At 41.7% G+C, this 19,447-nt stretch overlaps 1 non-coding gene across 1 annotated transcript; it reads left to right on the top strand.

Moving 5' to 3' along the window:
- Positions 1-3,696: 3,696 nt before the first annotated feature.
- Positions 3,697-3,803, top strand: LOC114025349. The gene has a single exon (XR_003567013.1). It is a non-coding gene; the product is annotated as a U6 spliceosomal RNA (small nuclear RNA).
- The last annotated feature ends 15,644 nt before the right edge of the window (positions 3,804-19,447 follow it).

The raw sequence follows: 19,447 nt of genomic DNA on the forward strand, positions 1-19,447 counted from the left end.
TTCTGCCCCCTTTTTATGGCACCAAAACCATCTCCCTTTGGGCCTGTGCACCCACGTCCTTGGCACCTTCAGCTCAACCAAGGAAATAGTGCCTAGGATTCAACAGCAGCTCTTGGCTCCTGGGGACCAAAATGGGAGCTTGTAAATATGAATCCTTGCATAGACTCAGAGGTGACTTGAGGGAAAATTAGAAGGTACACTAAGTCTTCTTTGATCTTCCCATGTCCTTGCTTTCAATGCCCACGTCCAGTTAAGACCTTGAGGGCTTATAGGCTGCAGCTTGGCTACCAAGATTTCCCTCCTTCCTTTTCTTTTCCTTCCCTAGATGATGGGGTGTCAGAACTGAGAGAGCTCTTAAAATGCAGAACATTAGAATGTCAGAACTGAACAGTCTAGAGCAGGGGTGGGGAACCTGCAGCCTCGAGGCCACATGTGGCCCTCTAGGTCCTCAAGTGGGGCCCTCTGACTGAATCCAAACTTCACAGAACAAATGTGGCCTCAAGGCCACAGATTCCTCAGCCCTGCTGTAGAGATTTGCAGAATCTCAGAGTTGGCAAGGGCTTCTGAGGCCAACCTGTGGTTAAACAGGAGTCCCCCTGCAATATTGCTGACCAGTAATCCTCCAGCCTCTGCTCAAAGGCTCCTTCCAATGAAGGGAGATTGGGTGTCTCCAGAGAAAGCCCACCACTTCTGGATCCATTCCTTCAGCACCCTAGGATGTATTCTATCTGGTTCAGGGGCCTGGAACTTCAGAAAGGCAGTTAGGGGCTCTCTTACTTTCTCTTTATTTGTCTTGGCTACCAACCCAATGAGAATAATTTTTATTCTGTCATGACCAGTCCAGAGGTTACTCTCCTTGGCAAAGGAAACAGCGATGAACAGCTCCATGGTCTCTCTGTCATCATATATCATTGTTTCATCCATCCTGAATGATGTCCCTGTTTGAGTCTCCTCTAGAGACCACTAGGTGGGTCTGGTGGATAGAGCACTGGGCCTGGAGTCAGGATAGACTGGAGTTCAAATCCAGCCTCAAAACAGTTACTAGTTGTGTGACTCTGGATAAGACACTTAACCTCTGTTTGTGTCAGTTTCTCCTGTAAAATGGACATAATAAAAATACCTACCTCAATTAAAAGAAATAACATTTGTAACGCACTCAGCGCAAAGCCTGACACATATTTATTTCCTCTCTTCTGCTTTTACCCAGTATTGCTTTAAAAACACTTTCTGTTGTTTTCAGTTATCCTCATTTCACTCATTTAGAGCTTCTGGGCTGCTAACAGGATCCTTGCAAGCCCGTCCTGCCTTTCTATTTATCCTCCATTATTTGACTCTGCTTCCATCTCTAATATATGTCTTAAAAAACTGTGTTGGTCCATCTTAAGCAAATTAGAAGAGGAGGAAGAAATTACCTTTCAGACCTCTGGATAAAAGAAAAGTTCAGGACCACATACAAGATACAGGAGATTACAGAAGGTAAAATGAACAATTTTGATCATGTAAGATGTTTTTGCACAAAAAAAAAGCAGTTGAAGTCAGAAGGAAAACAATTAACTGGGGAAAAAAAAATCTTTGCTGTAAGTTTCTCTGACAAAGGTTTCATTTCCAAGATATATAAGGAGCTGATTCAAATTGATAAGGCTAAGAGCCATTCCCCAATTGATAGCTGGTGAAGGGATATGAATAGGTAGTTTTCTAAGGAATAAATCAAAGTTATTAATAGCCATATGAAAAAATACTCCAAACTGCTAATAGAGAAATGCGAATTAAAGCAACTCTGAAGTTTCACCTTATACCCATCAGAGTGGCAAAATTGACCAAAATAGGGGAAAATGACAGATTTGGAGGGGTTTCGAGAAAATACACATACTTGTATATTATTGGTGAAACTGTGAATTGGCCCCATCAATTGCTGGAAAGCAATTTGGAACTACACCCAAAAAGTTATTAAACTGTACATATCCTTTGAACCAGTAATACCACTACTAGGACTATGTATACCGAAGAGATCAAAGGGAAAAAGACCTGTATGGGGAAAAAAATTAGAGTAATTCTTTTTGTAGTAGTTGTTGAGTTGTTCCAGTTGTGTCTGATTCTCTGCGACCCCATTTGAGCTTTTCTTGGAGATGATACTGGAGTGGTTTGCCATTTCTTTCTCCAGCTAATTTTACAGATTAGGAAACTGAGGTCAACAGGATTAAGTGACTTGCCCAGGGTCACACAGCTAGAAAGTATCTGAGGTTAGATTTGAACTCAGGTCCTTCTGACTCCAGGGCAGGCGAACTATTCACTGCACCATTTGATTACGTGGAAATTAGAAACTAAAGGGATGCTGAGCAGTTAAACTAGGGAATGGCTGAGCAAATTATGGTATATGAATGCAATGGAATATTATTGTACCGTAAGAAATGACAAAAGGGATGGTTTCAGACAAACCTTGGAAGACTTGTATGACCTGATTGCAGAATGAAGTGAGTGGATACAGGAGAACAATATCTACAATAACAACATTGTAAAGAAACAACCTCAAGACTCAAAAACTCTGATCAATGCAATGACCAACCAGAACTGACAAGGACAAGGGATGAAGAAGGCTATCTACCTCCTGACAGAGAAGTGATAGATTCAGGGTTAGCACAGTACCTGGCACATAGTACGTGCTTAATAAATGTGTATTGACTGACTGATAGGGTGTAGGCTGAGACATACATTTTTTGGACATGGCCAGTGTGGGAATACGTTTTACTCAAATATAAATATTTGCTAACAAGGTTTTGTTTTTCTTTTATTTTCCAGTGGGGAGAGGTAGGACGGAAGAGGAAAGGAATGCCTGCTAAATGCAGAAATGAAAAATAACAAATTTAAAAATATATATTGGTCAGTGAGTTCCTTTTGAACCTACATGGAAGTCTTTACACTAGGGATCTGTGGAGAGATTTTAGTGAATCTGAACTTGAATGGGCAAAAAAAAATCTTTATTTTCACTAAAATTACACTGAAATTTAGCATTTCCTTTGGTTATTTAAAATCACAATTCTGTGAAGGGATCTATAGGCTTTACTAGATACCAAAGGGATCCATGACATAAAAAGGTTAAGCACCCCTATTTTAGATAACACCCCACTTCTTGATTATCAAAACTGGTTTGTCTTTAAGTCTTCAATATTTTATTATTTAGCTTCTCATCCTTCCTGGGCTCATTTTGCCTGTAGAATATTTATTTTATAGGATCCTACCTATCCTTCATCTGAACACCTTGATATCTGGTCTCTTAAGATCTAGGATAAGATTATTCCCAGGTTTTGTTTTTTCTTTATCCCTGATTCTAAGATGGAATGGTCATTTACTCCTCAAGGTTCTCACCATTCCCACTCCAGTAACCAATTTTTATTAAAAAATCAGACCAAGAATAGAATTTCCTAGAGAGAGACAGAGGCACAGAGAGAGAACTCCAGCCAACATCCAGATACTCAAAGTCCCACATCACTATTATATCCTGACTCTGTGTCAAGCTTACGATCTGTTTTCTGACTTCAATTATTTCCTCCTGTCCTAATTGTGCTAACTCCAATGACAAAATTGTTTCTGCTTTTGTCTCTGTTGACCTTTATCCAAGTCTTCTCCCTCCTGGTTCCTGGATTTCCTTCTTAATTTCAAATGAATTGATTAATTAATTAATTGAAAATGCAATTAAAAGTGCTTGTTTCAGCAACACATATACTAAAATTGGAACGATACTAAGAAGATTAGCATGGCCCCCGCACAGGGATGACATGCAAACTTGTGAAACGTTCCATATTTTTACAAGTACTCTTGTGGGAGTGCACTTCTTTCTCAAAAGCTGGATGAAGCTGTGACTGAAGCCCACCTTAGCAACCTGAATGTGAAGCTGATGGAAAAACAGTCCCAGGATCTGGGCTTCCCCTTCAAACCTGACCACCACCAATACTAAGTTCTGGCCAGCTGAAAGACTCCAAGGGACCAACCATGTCTTCTTGCCTATTCAGTCCCTCCTGCACAGAGTAATCAATGGGATCTAGGTTTGAAAAAAAATACTATTAAAAGAGGAGACATTTAGGGCTGGGGGTGTGGGGTCCTTCCCTGACTTCCTTAATTCCTACTACATAACCAGTTGACTATACTACTCAGATTTCTTAGGTTATGAAGCTGTTCATAGAATATGTTCTCTAATGCAGTGGTTAACTATGTTCTAGTATTTAAAGGACTCTCACCTGGGAGAGGGATTCAATTTTTGATGCTTTTCCCTAGAAGGTAGAGGTTACAGAGAGTGACATTTAGGCTTAAGGTAAAAATTAATTTTCTAGCAATGGGAGCTGTCTGAAAGAGGCATGGGCTGTCCCACGAGGTGGTAAGCTCCCACTCAGTGGTGGTCTAGAAGCACAGCCTGGATTCCCATTTGTCAGATACGTTAGAGAGAGGATTCTTGTTACACACAGGTTAACCTATAGGGCCCCTGAGGTTCTTTCTAATTTTTGTATCTTGAGGGGTATAGTATAGTGCCCTGCACGTAATAGGCACCCAATAAATGCCCAAGCAACTCATTTGCTGTTTGGTTATACAGCTTGCTCCAGACTCCCTTGTATTCCTCCGTTCTGAATGAAAAAAAACCCAACAACAACCCGGCACAGAATTCTTTCCATGTGTCCTAATTCCCAGCTTGTTCTGTCAATACATCAAGGTTATTCGAATACATGCAATCCAGCAGGTAACAGAATGTCAATCTCAGCAGACTCCAATTAGAAATTCCTGGGCCAACAGGGCCCTTGGGCACCTGATATTGCATAACATAAAACTGTAATCAGCCATGGACTAGCTGGGTTCACCAGGCATAAATCTTGCTGGAAACTGTAGTTTCTAACAGATGGCCACTCTGGGAGAGGAGAAGGAAGACCTTCCTCCACAGCAGCCCCAAAGAATGATTTCTCCACAGGTCTGGGGCTGGAACTATTGGGAATATTGCCCCCCAAAAGTCACCCAAAAAGAATCTGAATGGGCACAAATGACTTCAGGAAATCCTGGGAGAGTGGATGGATAAATAAATGAAAAAGCACCGGCTAGGTGCTCACTATGCCCTGGGGATACAAATTTAAAAAGCAAGAGAGTCGCTGTCCTCAAGAAGCTTATGTTCTAATAGGGGAAGACAACATAGGGAGGGGAGTTGTGGCCAGGGAGGGGAGTTGGTCTTGGATGACACAGGATGGTGAGTGGAACCACAGGGCAAAACTGATTGACATGTCCTTTCTATGAATGGTAGTGTTGATCTGACTACTGATCTCAGAGCTAGTGGTGGTTAAGGGGGATGGGCAGAGGGAAGAGGATGCTAACAGTCTGAATCTCTATCACTCTAGCTGTCTCTTCTCTCTTTGTCTCCTCTCCTCTTCTGTCTCCTTCTGTCTCTGTCTCTCTGTTTGTCTCTCTCCCTCTTCACCCCCCTCTTTCTCTCTCAAATATTGCCACAAAGTAAATATAAAAGCCTGGACAACTCACCTAAGGCCACAAGGTGACTCCGTATCTGCTATATTCGATCAGCCTTGAAGGACCACCTAGCCTCTTTTCTAGCCACTAGTGGTGGCCTTGTGAGCAGTTGAAAGGCAGCAGTGGGGAGGAACTAAGCATTTACATAATGTCTGCTACACGCTTAGCACTTTACAATTATTATCTCATTTGTTCCTCTTAACAATCCTGGGAGGTAGGTGCTATTATTGTTTGCATTTTACAGATGAGAAAACTGAGGCAGCCAGACATTAAGTGACTTGCCCAGGGTCACATATCTAGTAAAGATCTGAGGTTGGATTTGAACTCCAATCTTCCTGACTCCATTACCCCACCAGCTGCTAGGGCCCTCATCCTATCAAGGAATCTCAGTACTGTTTCCCGTATATTAGCAACATCCCACAATTATGCCCAAATGGGCATGCTGCCGTGAAGCATCATGGGAGCTGTCAGTTTCAGCATTTTTAGGTAATGTATTTTTTTTTTTAATTGGGGAGCCTCTGGCCTTCACTGCAGCAGCAGCTTCTCTATCAATTGAGTTTTAACCTTTGGACATTTCCCCAATAATAAATTTGCAGCGAGGCTTTAAAAAATATTTTACTTCTGGTTTCATCCTTTAAAAAAGGTACATTTTATTGATGCCTTTGCCTTTGTTTTTGCTTCATTCTGTTTCACTCTCTCATAATCCTGGTTGCCTGTCTCCCTCCCCTCAGCATATTTTTGTAGTGGATTGATTTCTCTCAGGTAGCTAGTGTCAGAGCCTCACTCCTGATACAAATGGCTTGGTTACACTTTAAGGACTTCTCGATTATGTGCCTCATTTGCCCCTACCTAGTAGAATTTGGGAATTTCTATATCTGGCACTTCCCCCTCACACCCAGGGTATTATCACCACTGCCGCCCCTCCTCCACTAAGGTATTATTACCAGTCTCCCTTCCCCTGACCCCCCCACCTCCCCAGCAATCAAGTTCACCAGGCATTAAATCTGGTACAGGCTTTGTTTATGCACCTAAGGACATAGAAAGCAATTGTGCTCACTCACAGGGTTAAAAGAACTCATTTCCCCCCTTCCTGTCGTACCCCTTTTGTTGGAGGCAATGCCTCAAGTAGGTTCAGGGTTTTCAATGCAGCAAGCGCTGGTGGAATATAAAACACAATTAAAGCCAACTTTCTTTACTAAGAATTAAAAGAATCCTTTAAAAAAGAGGCAAGATTAAATGAATACTACTTGCCTCGGCCTGGAGAATCAACCCAGCAAACTCACAGGAAAGCATTTCTCTAAGGGTGATGAGAGACAAGGAAAAACTTGACTTTAACTCTTTCTGTGCTGCGCCTTTTATGGTTCAGGGTGCAAGGAAACCAAATGACCAACTTCCCCCCTTAAGGGACCGGCAGTGCAGCCTCCATAAAACCAGCGCTGTTCCTACCTCACCCCGGAGACTTTTACCCCTCCATGACTCACAGTCCTACCTCGGGTGGGGCCCCAGTGAGGGAGAAGGTCAGCGTTTCCACCCCATTGTCTCCTATAACTCACCACCATAGCTTTGCTCCCAAATGACATCCACTGCCTGCCCCCCTTCCCACCTGCCTCCCCAATAATTGTCCTCAATTCCTGGCAAATATCGGGGGGGGGGTCCTCTTGCTGTAGTTACAGTTCTACTCCCAGGAATTTGCCCAGGGTCTCAAGCCAGTGCAATGATTACCCTAGTGCCTCAGGTGAATACGACTACTCTTTCCCTTCCCCCCCCCCCCAATACCTCCAGGCAATAACAACAAAAATGAGAATAGTTTACATTTGTACTAGACTTGAAGGTTTGCAATGTTCTTTCCTTACTACAACCCTTTGAGGTAGGTGGCCCCGGGATTATTATTGCCGCTTTACAAATGGGGAGGGGGAAGCTCTGAGAGGGGGAGTGACTTGTTTATAGTCGCACAACTAAATGTCCCAAAGCCAGGGAACCATAGCTTTAGAGCTGGAAATGGAGTCTTTGAGAGAATAGTAGCTTAAGAGTAGCGATTGTTTAATTCTTTTGTATTTGGGTCCCCAGAGCCTAGCCCTGTTCCTGGTACTGATATCTTTTCGTGTATCCAAATGACAAAGCAAGCCCCACTTTCAAGCTTGTTTTGTGAATGCATCAAGGTTATTCAAATATAGGTGACCAATAGGTTATGTTAATCTCAGAAGATTTTTATCAATCATTCAATCAACAAACACTTATTAAATGCCTACCACGTGACAAGTATTGTTCGAGGTTCTAGGGATACCAAGGTAAAAGTGAAACAATCTTCATCTCAAAGAGCTTATGTTCTGTTGGAGGAGACAATATTCTCTCCGGCAGGCGATTCTTTTTTTTTTTTTCCAGACGAGGTGGGAGTGGGGCAAAGATGCTGGTAGCTAACAGGCTCAGGAAAGGCATCGTGTAGAAGTTTGTGCTTGAGCAAATTTTGAAGGAGACTAGGTATTCTTGAGAGAATGAGGAAGTGCTTTCCATGCATGGAGGACTGACACTGCAAAAGCATGGAGGTTAGAAATAGGGCACCACTGATGAGTAACAAAAAGAAATCAAGTTTGTCCCACAGGGTGTTGGAAGGAGAGTAATGTGTATTAAGTCTGGAAAGGTTGGCTGGGTCCAGTTCATCAAGGGCTTTCAGTGCCAAATAGATGAGTTAATAGGGAGCCATTGGAATTTATTGAGTAGCGACATGAACATGGTCAGAACTGAGCTTTAGGGAAATCATTTTGGCAGCTGTGATAGATTGGGATGGGGAGAGGTTTGAGGGAGGGAGACCAATTAGGAGGTTAGTACAATAGTTCAGGTGAAAGGTGATGAGGGCCTGAACTAGGGGGGTGGCTGCGAACAGATGAAGAATGGTGAATGTCAAGAGCAGGGAGCAGATGAGAGAGGTGGAGATCAAAAAGCAAGAGTTGCCGACTGAGTGGATTCCCATGGGGTGAGTAAGAATGAAGAGATAGATATGGTATTGAGGTTGTGAATCGAGGTGACTGGGAAAGCAGTACCTTTGACAGAAATAAGGAAGTTTGAAAGAAGGAAAGGTTTTTGAGGAAAGGAAAAGAGTTCTGCTTTGGAAACGTTGAGTTTGATATGTTTGAAATTTCCAATAGGCAATTGGTGTTGCAGGACTGAATTCCTGTGAGGATGATGAGGTTTCCAAGAGAGAAACTATAGAGAAAGGGTTCTTTTTAAAAATTTGTTTATTTATTTTTAGTTTTCAACATTCACTTCCATAAGATTTTGAGTTCCAAATTTTCTCCCTCTCTCTCGCCTCTCCCCACCTAAAGACGGCTTGCAATTTGATATAGGTTCTACATATACATTCATATTAAACCTATTTTTGCATTAGTCATATAAAGAAGAATTAGAACCAATGGGAGAGACCACAAGAAAGAAGAAACAAAAAAAGAAAGAGAGCAAGTAATATGCTTCAATCTGCATTCAGACTCCGCTCAGAGTTCAAATCTGGCCTCAGACACTATCTGCTCCAACATCCTGTCCCCCTTTCTACTATACTGTGCTGTCTAGGTAAGCTATTGGACAATGAGTGTCTTTTGATGGGATCTACATTAGCATGGGGTCCCTGACTGTCCTTACAGGAGTAAGGAATAACTCATTATCCCTCAATTTGGATTGTCTAGACTTGGCCCAGCCAACGATTATTAGGCCAAAGCAATGTGTTGTTGTGAAGTCAGTGATATTTGTCATGGCCTTGCTTTTACCCAGAGGGTGCAAGGCCCTCCACCACAGCACTCTTCCTGGTCTTGAGCCTGCCTTCCTGCCCATGTCCCAAGCTAGTATGCTTCAGCCCTTTCTTCATTCTCAGCTTCCCCTGGCTTATGCCTCATATTTCCTCAGGGCCTCTTGAGGGCACTGGTGAGCTGTGCTGATAAATGAATCTGATCCATGGGTTGTAAACCAGTTAAGAATTGATGTGTTCCCTTCTCCGGAAGCATAGACTCAAATGGTGGGGATTTCAGGTACCCTTGGAAGGTGGTGAGGAATAGATTTGCAGTCTATGGTTTGGGAAGGAGGACTTTCAAAATCCCTCAAACAGACTACTTCTTCTGCCTGTGTCTTTCTATAAGCTCATAGAAAGACAGAATTTGAAGGTACCTAAAGATTACCTAGTTTAACCTCCTTATTTTACAGTCAAGGAAACTGAGGCCCTGAGAGGGAGATTGACTTATCCAAGGTCATACATCTAGTTAGCAGCAGAATGGGAACTAGAACCCAGGTCTTTTACCTCCCAAAACAGGGTTTGTTCCACTGTAGTAATATCTACTCATTATTAGGTCAGCCTTTAGGGCAGACTTGCAGAACCTTTGGCCCACCAAAGGCAAAAGGCAGGATGAAATTTGTGCAGGCCTGCTTTAAGGTTTATAAATCACGTTTTCACAACAATCCTTAGAAGTAAGTAGTGGATGTGTTATCACCATTTTACACATGAAGAAATTGAGGATCAGAGAGGTTGAGATAAAAATTAGCAGTAGATAGACATTTACATTGGAATTCAAATTCACATTTTCTGATGTTGAGTTCAGCCCTCTTGCCCCACCAATCCATGTTCAGGCACTGGGGATGTTTAGGCTGGAGAAGAGAAGGTCCCACACAATGTCCTCAAGTATTTAAAGGACCACCATGTTCTGCTTGATCCCACAGGGCAAAATTGGGCCCACAGGTAGAAGTTACAAAGAGGTCAACTGAGGCTGGTGTTAGAAACACTTTGGAACAATGGAAGCCTTCCCAAAGTGGAATGAGCTGCTTTGGAAGATCATGGGTTGCTCTTCCTGGGAGATCTTTGAGAAGAGGCTGGACAACCACTCCTTGGCTATGTTATGGGGATTCCTTTCAAATATAGATTAGACTAAATGGCTCCTGAGGTGCCTTTTGACTCCAAATTCTGTGATTTTGTGATTCTGTGACTCGGTGGATTATTTTGGTGTGGCCTTACCTACTTTGGGTTAGTCCTGACTAACACAGCTGATTCAGCTCAGCTGTGGACAGCTCCCCCTGAAATTCCCAGTAACATGCCATGGGAGCCTTAAGGATGAGCTTCAAGGGCACCTTGGCCCTTGGGGCAGGGTACTAAGTTACTAAAGGAGCAGGATTTCAGGAGGACATGTTCTTGGCCAATGCCCTTCTTTGAAGCTGTTGCAGCCACAGATGAGAGGGATGTTGTTGTTTGGGCCTCACTCAGATTTCTGTGAAGCCTTGCCCCCCTGGATATGTCTGTACCTCGCTGGAGAGAGCACGGGTCCAGCATGGCCCTTTGTCAAAATCTGTCAACAGGCACCTAATTCAGAGACAAATGAGACCCAGAGGCTGGCGACTACAGAGGCATTTTGTTGTCAAAGCCGTCATTCTAGGAAATTATAGAGTATGGACTGAAAATAAGATTATAGGCTTAAACAACTCCCCCCCCCCCCCAACAGCCTAAGCAACGTCCCAGTGTCCAGATGCTAAATTTGTTCCTGGTCATTAAAAAATGAAGTTAATGCTTTACAATTAAGAGTTCCAAAGCAGCCTTTAATTTAGATTCCATAAAACATTGAGTGGGGCTGCAGGGCAGGCAGCGAGCTGGTATTAGGATGTGACTAGAGGCTTTTAGAGCCCAGCCATGAGTTCAGATGGGGTGCAAGGGCCATTGTCATTGCAAGTCATTAGCATGTGATGGGCAGGCATTCTCCTGAGACGTGCAGTATGCCTCATTTCCATAGCAAATACCACTGGTCACTTGGCCAGCATAGGTCATATGGAAGCTAAAATTCAGGATAAGCTAGACAAAGTCCAGTTTCCTAAAGGAAAGGGGTTTGCTCGAAGTCTGTCTACCAGGCAACAGGGCCTAGGCTTTGGTCTAGCCCCATACCTTGGCCTGCAATGGGTGAACTGATACTTCCATAGTGCAGTAGCCCCATGATCTTACCTATGTGGGCACTGCTTCCACTGGGGCATGTCCTAACCTATCTATTCCTCCCCATCCAGTGCGACTCTCATTCATGTAATCCCTGGTGGATCTGCCATTGCACTAGAGGTCCTCCTCTGGTTCTTTTAATGTTTTGTGGTTAACAGTGCATGCAGCACACTGGTAGTTCATATGTTAACCCTCACTCTTGAAATTCACATGGCTGGCCCATCTCCTTTTCTGGTCCTGCATGTCCTTGATGATGTCTCTTGTGGCCTTGCTACTAACGAACTCTTGTTTATGACCTTAATCAGGCTACTTCATCTCGGTCTTAGCTTCTTTTTCTGTCCAAATGAGGTTGACTAAGATGATTTCTAATGTCCTTTCCAGTTCTAAATCTCACAATTCTCTGATCTTTCATGCAAATCACCAGTGTAGCTCTTTGGGTCACCTGCCTTTTGGATTCTTCTGAGTCTGTGGTATTCCATGAGTTGTAGCCATATATACAGTGCTACTAGCAGGATGTTGATAGCAAAGAGTCTAGTTGAGAGTAAAGAGGGCTTCTATGCCAGGGAGCTGTTTGAGATCATTGAAACTGCTACATAATTTTCCAAATGCAATCCAGCTTCATCTCCTTTTTGCCTTCCATTCTGGGCCCAGTTTATTGACCTTCTGCAGTGCCCTCCAAGATTGAGTTAATTGATGGACTAACTAGCTTTATGGTCTGTCCATCCAACTGCGGGTAACAATTTGGGTAATATGAACCTCCATTTTAAGGAAGGGCCCCTGGGCCAGCTATGTTCTCTCCTTAATTCCTCCCTGGTCCTCTTCTGACTTCTTTCCATCATTTCCAAGCAACCTTCAGACCTTGGAAGCTGCTTTTTGCCACCATATTCTAGTGGTCTTCTTATCCAGGAAAGAGTTCTCTTCCTCTGTGGTATCTTCCTCTGATTGGTCATTTCCACTCAAAACATTCATTTTTAAGAAAGGGCCCCCAGACCAGTCATGTGCACTCCTTCATTCCTTTCCAGGTTCAGCTACAGACTTCTTTCTTCCCTAATCTTCCATGGACCACCTCCTTTTCCACTTTCACCTGCATTTCAGCTTCCCTTTAGATGTAGTGTCCCCCCATTAGAATGTAAGCTCCTTGAGGACTGGGACTATTTTTCTTTTTGCTCATTTTTGGCATCCCCAGCACAATGTCTGTTCTTCTCTTCTTCTAAGCCATTTCCCTGAGTGATCTTATCAGCTCTCATGGATTCAATTATCATCTCCATGCTCCCAGATCTCCTTCTCCAGTGTAGATTCCCACCTCCAACTGCCTATTGGACATCTCCAACTGGATGTCCCATAGACATCTTAAACTGAACACGTCCAACTCATTATCTTCCTCCACCCCCATCCCTCAACCCTCCCCTCTTCCTAACTTCCTTATTACTGTCAAGGGTACAACCATTCTCTCAGCTACCCAGGCCCTCAATCTTGGGGTAATTCTGGACTCTTCACTTTCTCACTCCACCACTCAATTCAATCAGTCACCAACTCCTATTGATTTTACCATCATTATGTCTTTTGATAATACTTCCTTCTTTTCTCTGACACTGCCACTCCTCTAGATCAGACCCTAATTATCTCATACCTGGCCCTTCTAGTTGGTCTATCCTACCTCAATTCTCTCCCCAATCTAGTTCAATATCAAATTAATCTTCCTAAAGTACAGATTTGACCATGTCACTGACCTATTCAATAAACTCCTATGGCTCGCTATTGCCTTCAGGATCAAATAAAAAATCCTATTAGACATAACTTGCTCCCCCTTCACCTTTATGCTCTTTTTATACCTTACTCTCCCTCTCCCCAATATTCCAAAAACATCACCTGGCTTCCTTGTTCTTCCTCACTACATTTCCAGGCTCTGGGTATGTTCACTGGCTGACCCCCATGATTGGAATGCTCTCTCTGCTCATCTCTGACTCTTGCCTTCTGTGGCTACCTTCAAGTCCCAGTTAAAATCCCACCTTCTATAGGAAGCCCTCCCCAACTCCTGCTTGATGCTAATACCTTCACTTTGTTGATTATCTCTGGTTTATCCTGTTCATACTTGTTTGGGCACAATCAATTGCATGTTGTCTCCCTTATTAGAATGTGAGCTCCTTGAAAGCAGGGATTGTCTTCTTCTTTGCATCCCTAGTGCTTAGCATGATGCCTGGCACAGAGTAAGTATTTAGTACATTCTTTTTTAAAATAACATTTCGTTTTTCTTCCCAATTAGATGTCAAGACAATTTTTAGCATTCATTTTTACAAGATTTTGATTTCCAAAATTTTCCTCCCTCCCCTCCCTTCTTCCTAAGATGGTAGGTAATTTGATATAGGTTATACATGTGTTATCATAGAAAACCTATTTCCGTATTAGTCACAGTTGTGAAAAAAGAAACAGATCAAAAACAAAAAAAAAACACAAAAAAGAATAAAGTAAGTGAAAAAAGTGTGTTTCAATCTGCATTCAGAGTCCATCAGTGCTTTATCTGGATGTAGATAGCATTTTCCTTCATGGGTCCTTTGTACTTGTCTTGGATCATTGTGTTTGCTGAGAAGAGCCAAGTCATTCATAGTTGGTCATCACACAATGTTGCTGATACTGTGTGCAATATTCTCCTGGTTCTGCTTATTTCACTTTGCATCAGTTCACACAAGTTTTTCCAGCTTTTTCTGAAATCTGCCTGCCTCATTTCTTATTGTACAATTGTATTCCATTACAATTGTTCAACCATTCCCTGATGGGCATCTCTTCAATTTTCAATTTTTTGCCATCATGAAAAGGACTGCTATAAATATTTTTTCCCTTTTTTATGATCTCTTTGGGATATAGACCTAGTAAAGGGTATTCAAAATTTGGTTGTCTTTTGGGCATAGCTCCAAATTGCTCTCCAGAATGGTTGAATCAGTTCACAACTCCACCAACAGTGCATCAGTGTCCCAATATTCCCACATACTCTCCAAATTTATCATTTCCTCTTTTTGTCACATTGGCCAATCTGATAGGTGTGAGGTGAAATGTCAGAGTTGTTTTAATTTGCATTTCTCTAATCAAACATGATTTAGAGCACTTCTTCATATGCCTATAGATAGCTTTGATTTCTTCATCTGAAAACTTTAATATGCTTTGACCATTTATTAGTTGGGGAATGGCTTGTATTCTTATAAATTTGACTCAGTTTTCTATATATTTGAGAAATGAGGCCTTTATTAGAGACATTTGCTATAAAGATTGTTTCCCAGATTTCTGCTTTCCTTCTAATCTTAATTGTATCGGTTTTGCTTGTGCAAAAGCCTCTTAATTTAAGATAATCAAAATCATCTATTTTACATTTTGTGATGCTCTCTCTCTCTCTTGTTTGGTCATGAATTCTTACCTTCTCTATAGATCTGTCACCTCCTTAGTTTCTTGTTTATTTTTTGGTTGGATTTATCAAGTTCTGAGAGGGCACAGTTGAGGTTCCCCACTAGTATAGTTTTGCTGTCTATTTCTTCCTGTAACTCACTTAACTTCTCCTTTTAGAATTGGGATGCTATACTACTTGGTGCATATATGTTTAGTACTGATATTACTTCATTGTCTGTGATACCTTTTAGCAAGATGTAGTTTCCTTCCTTATTTCTTTTAATTAGATCTATTTTTGCTTTTGCTTTGTCTGAGATCAGGATTGCTACCTTTGCTTTTTTTTCCCCCTTCAACTGAAGCATAATAGATTCTGCTCCAGCCCCTTTACTCTGTGTGCGCCTCTCTGCTTCAAGTGTGTTTCTTGTAAACAACATATTGTAGGATTCTAGTTTTTGATCCACTCTGCTATTTGTTTCCATTTTATGGGAAAGTTCATCCCATTCACAGTTATGATTACTAACTGTGTATTTCTCCCTGTCCTATTTTTCTTCCTGTTTGTCCTCTCTCTCCTTTCACTCTTTCCCTCTTCAATAGTGTTTTGCTTCTGTCTACCACTTCCCTTGGTCTGCCCTCTCTTCTGTCAGTCCCCCCCTCCTACTTTCCTGTCAGGTAATATAGATTTCTATATTCAACTGATTGTGTATATTATTCCCTCTTTGAGACAATACTGATGAGAGTATGGTTCAAGCAATGCCTATCGCCCACCCTCCCATCTTTCCCTCCACTGTAATAGGTTTTTCCATGCCTCTTCATGTGAAATACTTTACCCCATTCTACTTCTCCCTTTCTTCTGCACCCAGTGTATTCCTCTTTCTCAACACTTAACTTTTTATGTCATTCCCTCAAATTCACCTTATACTCATACCCTTTGTCTATGAATATTCCTTCTAGCTGTACTATTAATGGTATAATTTTTAAGAATTATAAGTATCATCTTCCCACATGGGGATGGAAACAGTTCAGCTCCACTGAATCACTTATGTTTTCTTTTCCCTTTTTAGACTTCTCTTGGGTCTTGATATTGGAGATCAATTTTTTGTTTAATTCTGGTCTTTTCCTTATAAAACCTTGAAATCCTTTTATTTCATTGAATAACCATTTTTCCTCCTTGAAGTACTATACTTAATTTTGCTGGGTAGGCAATTTTTGGTTGTTGTCCTAGTTCCTTTGCCTTCCAGAATATCATGTTTGAAAACCTCTGATCCTTTAATATTGCACCTGCTAAGTCTTGTATAAATCTGATCGTGTCTCCTTGCTATTTGAATTGTTTCTTTCTGACCACTTGCAGTATTTTTTCCTTGACCTGATAGTTCTGATATTTGGCTGTAATGTTCCTTGGAGTTTTCACTTTAGGATCTTTTTCAGGAGGTGATCAGTGGATTCTTTCAATCCCTATTTTGCCCTCTGGTTCCAGGATATCAGGGCAGTTTTCCTTGATAATTTCTTGAAAGATGCTCTCCATGTCTTCCTTTTGATTATGACTTTCAGGTAGTCCAATGATTCTGATATTGTCTCTCGTGGATCTATTTTCCAGGTCAGTTGTTTTTTTTCCAATGAGGTATTTTACATTTTCTTCTCCTTTTCACTCTTTTGAATGTGTTTGATTGTTTCTTGATGTCTCATAGAGTCATTAGCTTCCACTTGCCCAATTCTAACTTTTAAGGAGTTGTTTACCTCAGTTAGCTTTTGTACTTCCTTTTCCATTTGGCCAATTCTACTTTTTAAGGAGTTGTTTTCTTCAGTGGATTTTTGTATCTCCTTTTCCATTTTGGCCAATTCTACCTTTTAAACAGTTGTTTTCTTTTTCTAAGCTGTTGACTTTTTTTTTTCATAATTCTCTTGCATCACTCTCATTCTTTCCCCCAATTTTCTTCTAGTTTTCTTATATGATTTTGAACTCCTTTTTGAGCTCTTCCATAAATTCTTTCTGGGCTTGAGACCACTTCCCATTTTTCTTTGGGGTTTTTCCATAGGTATTTTGACATTGTTGTTCTCTTCTGAGTTTGTGTCTTGATCTTCCCTTTCACCACAATAACTTTCTATGGTCAGATTCTTCTTATTCTTCTTTTTTTGCTCATCTTTTTGGGCCTTTCCCCCTTTCTTTCAAATTTGAGCTCTGCTCCTGGGGTAGAAGGGGCACTGTCTTGGGCTTCTTGTGCCAGAGGCTACAGGCACTGGCTGTTTACCTGGTGCTGCACTGATGTTGCCCTGAGGCCCCGGGGGGGACCCTCATATCTGATGCTATGCTGAGGGGGTGAGTAGCTGGTGCTGCTGGAAGCTGCAGGGGCCTGGCATGTGCTGAGACTGGTGGGGTGTTTCTGCATTTCCCTAGGCCTGCACTGAAGCATATGGCAGTCTGGCTGTTGGTGGTTACGTATTTACCCAGGGATATGCTGAAGCCTGTGGTGGTTCTTGGAGCTGGAGTCTGCTCATTCCCCTGGCTATGCTGAGGTCCTGGTATTGGTGTTTGCCTGCTCTACCACACTGGGGCTCAGGATCTACCACTGGTTTGCTGAGGTGGGGCTTACTGCTGGCTTGCTGGGATATTTCCTGTAATGGACTGTGTTCCTTCTCTACCTGAGTGAGACATTCCTTTTCTGCTGCACTTCCAGTTTTCTTGGGCTAAAAGATTGTTTCACTCTGTCTTTTTGCTGGTTCTGCTATTCCAGGATTTGTTTGGGGGTGTTATTTTATGGTTGTTTGGAGGTGAATATGAGAAAGTTATGGCACTTTGCTGCTCACTCTGTGTCTTGGCTCTTGGAAGTCTCTTATAGCCTACTTAGTACATTCTTAAAGGCTTATTGACTGACTAACTAGTATATAATTACAATAATACAGAAGTACTCCATTGGGGTAAGTCCTCTGTTAGTTGATTGTTTTTTTCCTGAGAAGGCCACTTCATTAAGCCATATATATGTATTAATATCTTAGTGTGACTGATCTCTGATGTCCCTTCTAGCTGTACAAATTCATAATGAAAGATAGATAGTTCAAGATGGTCAGTTAAATTCTTCTTTGTCTCTGAGCCTTCCCTCAAGCTATTCCCCCTAAATAGAAGTCAACCCCTACTCTCCTCTCCCCATTGCCCACTCCATAGCTGTTGAAGTCTCTCCTTTCAAGAATCCACACTGGTGCCCAATCCCCCATTTCTTTGAAAAAGTGACTTCTCTCTCTTTTTTTTTTCCTTCTAATTTTAATTTTTTATTTTGAATTTAAGACATACCCATCAAAATGAGCATTTCCATATACATGGTAGAATAGAAAAATAGAGGGTTGTACATGAAAGTGTGAATCTCTATTATATACATTATTATAGAGAGTTGGTTTTATACAAAGTATATGATCAACTCAACATGTAATTTTCAAAGGTGTCTGGCTTATCTGTGATTCCTTCTGGCCTTGTAAAAGAAACTTTTCCTTCGTCAGATGCCTTATAGCATTTTTCCTGGACTTCTCTCTTATTTGAACTTATCTTACCCAGTTTTGTTGTACATGTCTTTTCTTCCTATTAGACTGCAATGTCCTTAAAAGTAATGCTTGTATCCCTGACACTTCAGGTACAATGTCTGGAATCAAGTGGGCACTTCATAAATAATTATAAAATTGAATGTGTTGGAGTGAAATTTTGGTACTCAGTGGACTTGTACTGTGGATTAACCAATCAATTATTTTATCAAACAAACACATTTTTAAAATAACTCAATTACATGTCTACTCTGTGCCAGGCAGTATGCTAGATTCTTAGGCTACAATGATGAAACAGTTTCTGCCCTCAAGGAGAATATAAATATTCTTTCTAGTGCGCAGAAATAGGATTTTCTCCAGTAGGGTACTTGGACAGTAGGGACATGGGAGTTCTAGCTGCTTGGAAGAAGAAGAAAAGTGCCAAAGGAAGATGGGTACCGAAGACCAACTTGGCCTTCTTTACAGTTTTGCTCGACTGGCTTTGGCCTCATTTCCCCTATACTCTGCTTCAGTTGGGCAGCTAGGTGGCGCTGCAGTAGATAGAGCACCAGGCCTAGAGTCAGGAAGACTCATCTTCCTGAGTTCAGATCTGGTCTCAGACACTTACTAAGTCTGTTTGCCTCAGTTTCCTCATTTGTAAAATGAGCTGGAGAAGGAAATAGTAAGCCGCTCCAGTATCTCTGCCAAGAAAACCTCAAATGGGGTCACGAAGAATCAGACACTGCTGAACAACAAAAATACCTTCCTTAGAATAATAAGTAGTCTGTGCATCCCTTGGACTCGTTTACACTTTGCAATCTCCTTTGTCTCTCATAATAGCTCGTTTAGGTAGACAGGGCTTGTATATTACCACCACATATTGACAGATAAATCAATCAATAAACATTTATTAAGCACCTACTATGTGCCAGGCACTGTGCTAAGCACTGGGGATACAAAAAGAAGCAAAAGACAGTCCCTGCCCTCAAGAAGCTTACAATCTAATGGAGGAGACAAGATGCAAACAAATACATACAAAAGTGATATACAGGATAAATAAGAAATTAGTGAGAAGAATGTCAGTAGAATTAAGAGGGGTTAGGGAAGGCTTCCTGTAAAAGATGG

Source organism: Vombatus ursinus, unplaced genomic scaffold, assembly GCF_900497805.2.
Source record: "Vombatus ursinus unplaced genomic scaffold, bare-nosed wombat genome assembly UNPS02004596.1, whole genome shotgun sequence".
NCBI lineage: Eukaryota > Metazoa > Chordata > Mammalia > Diprotodontia > Vombatidae > Vombatus > Vombatus ursinus.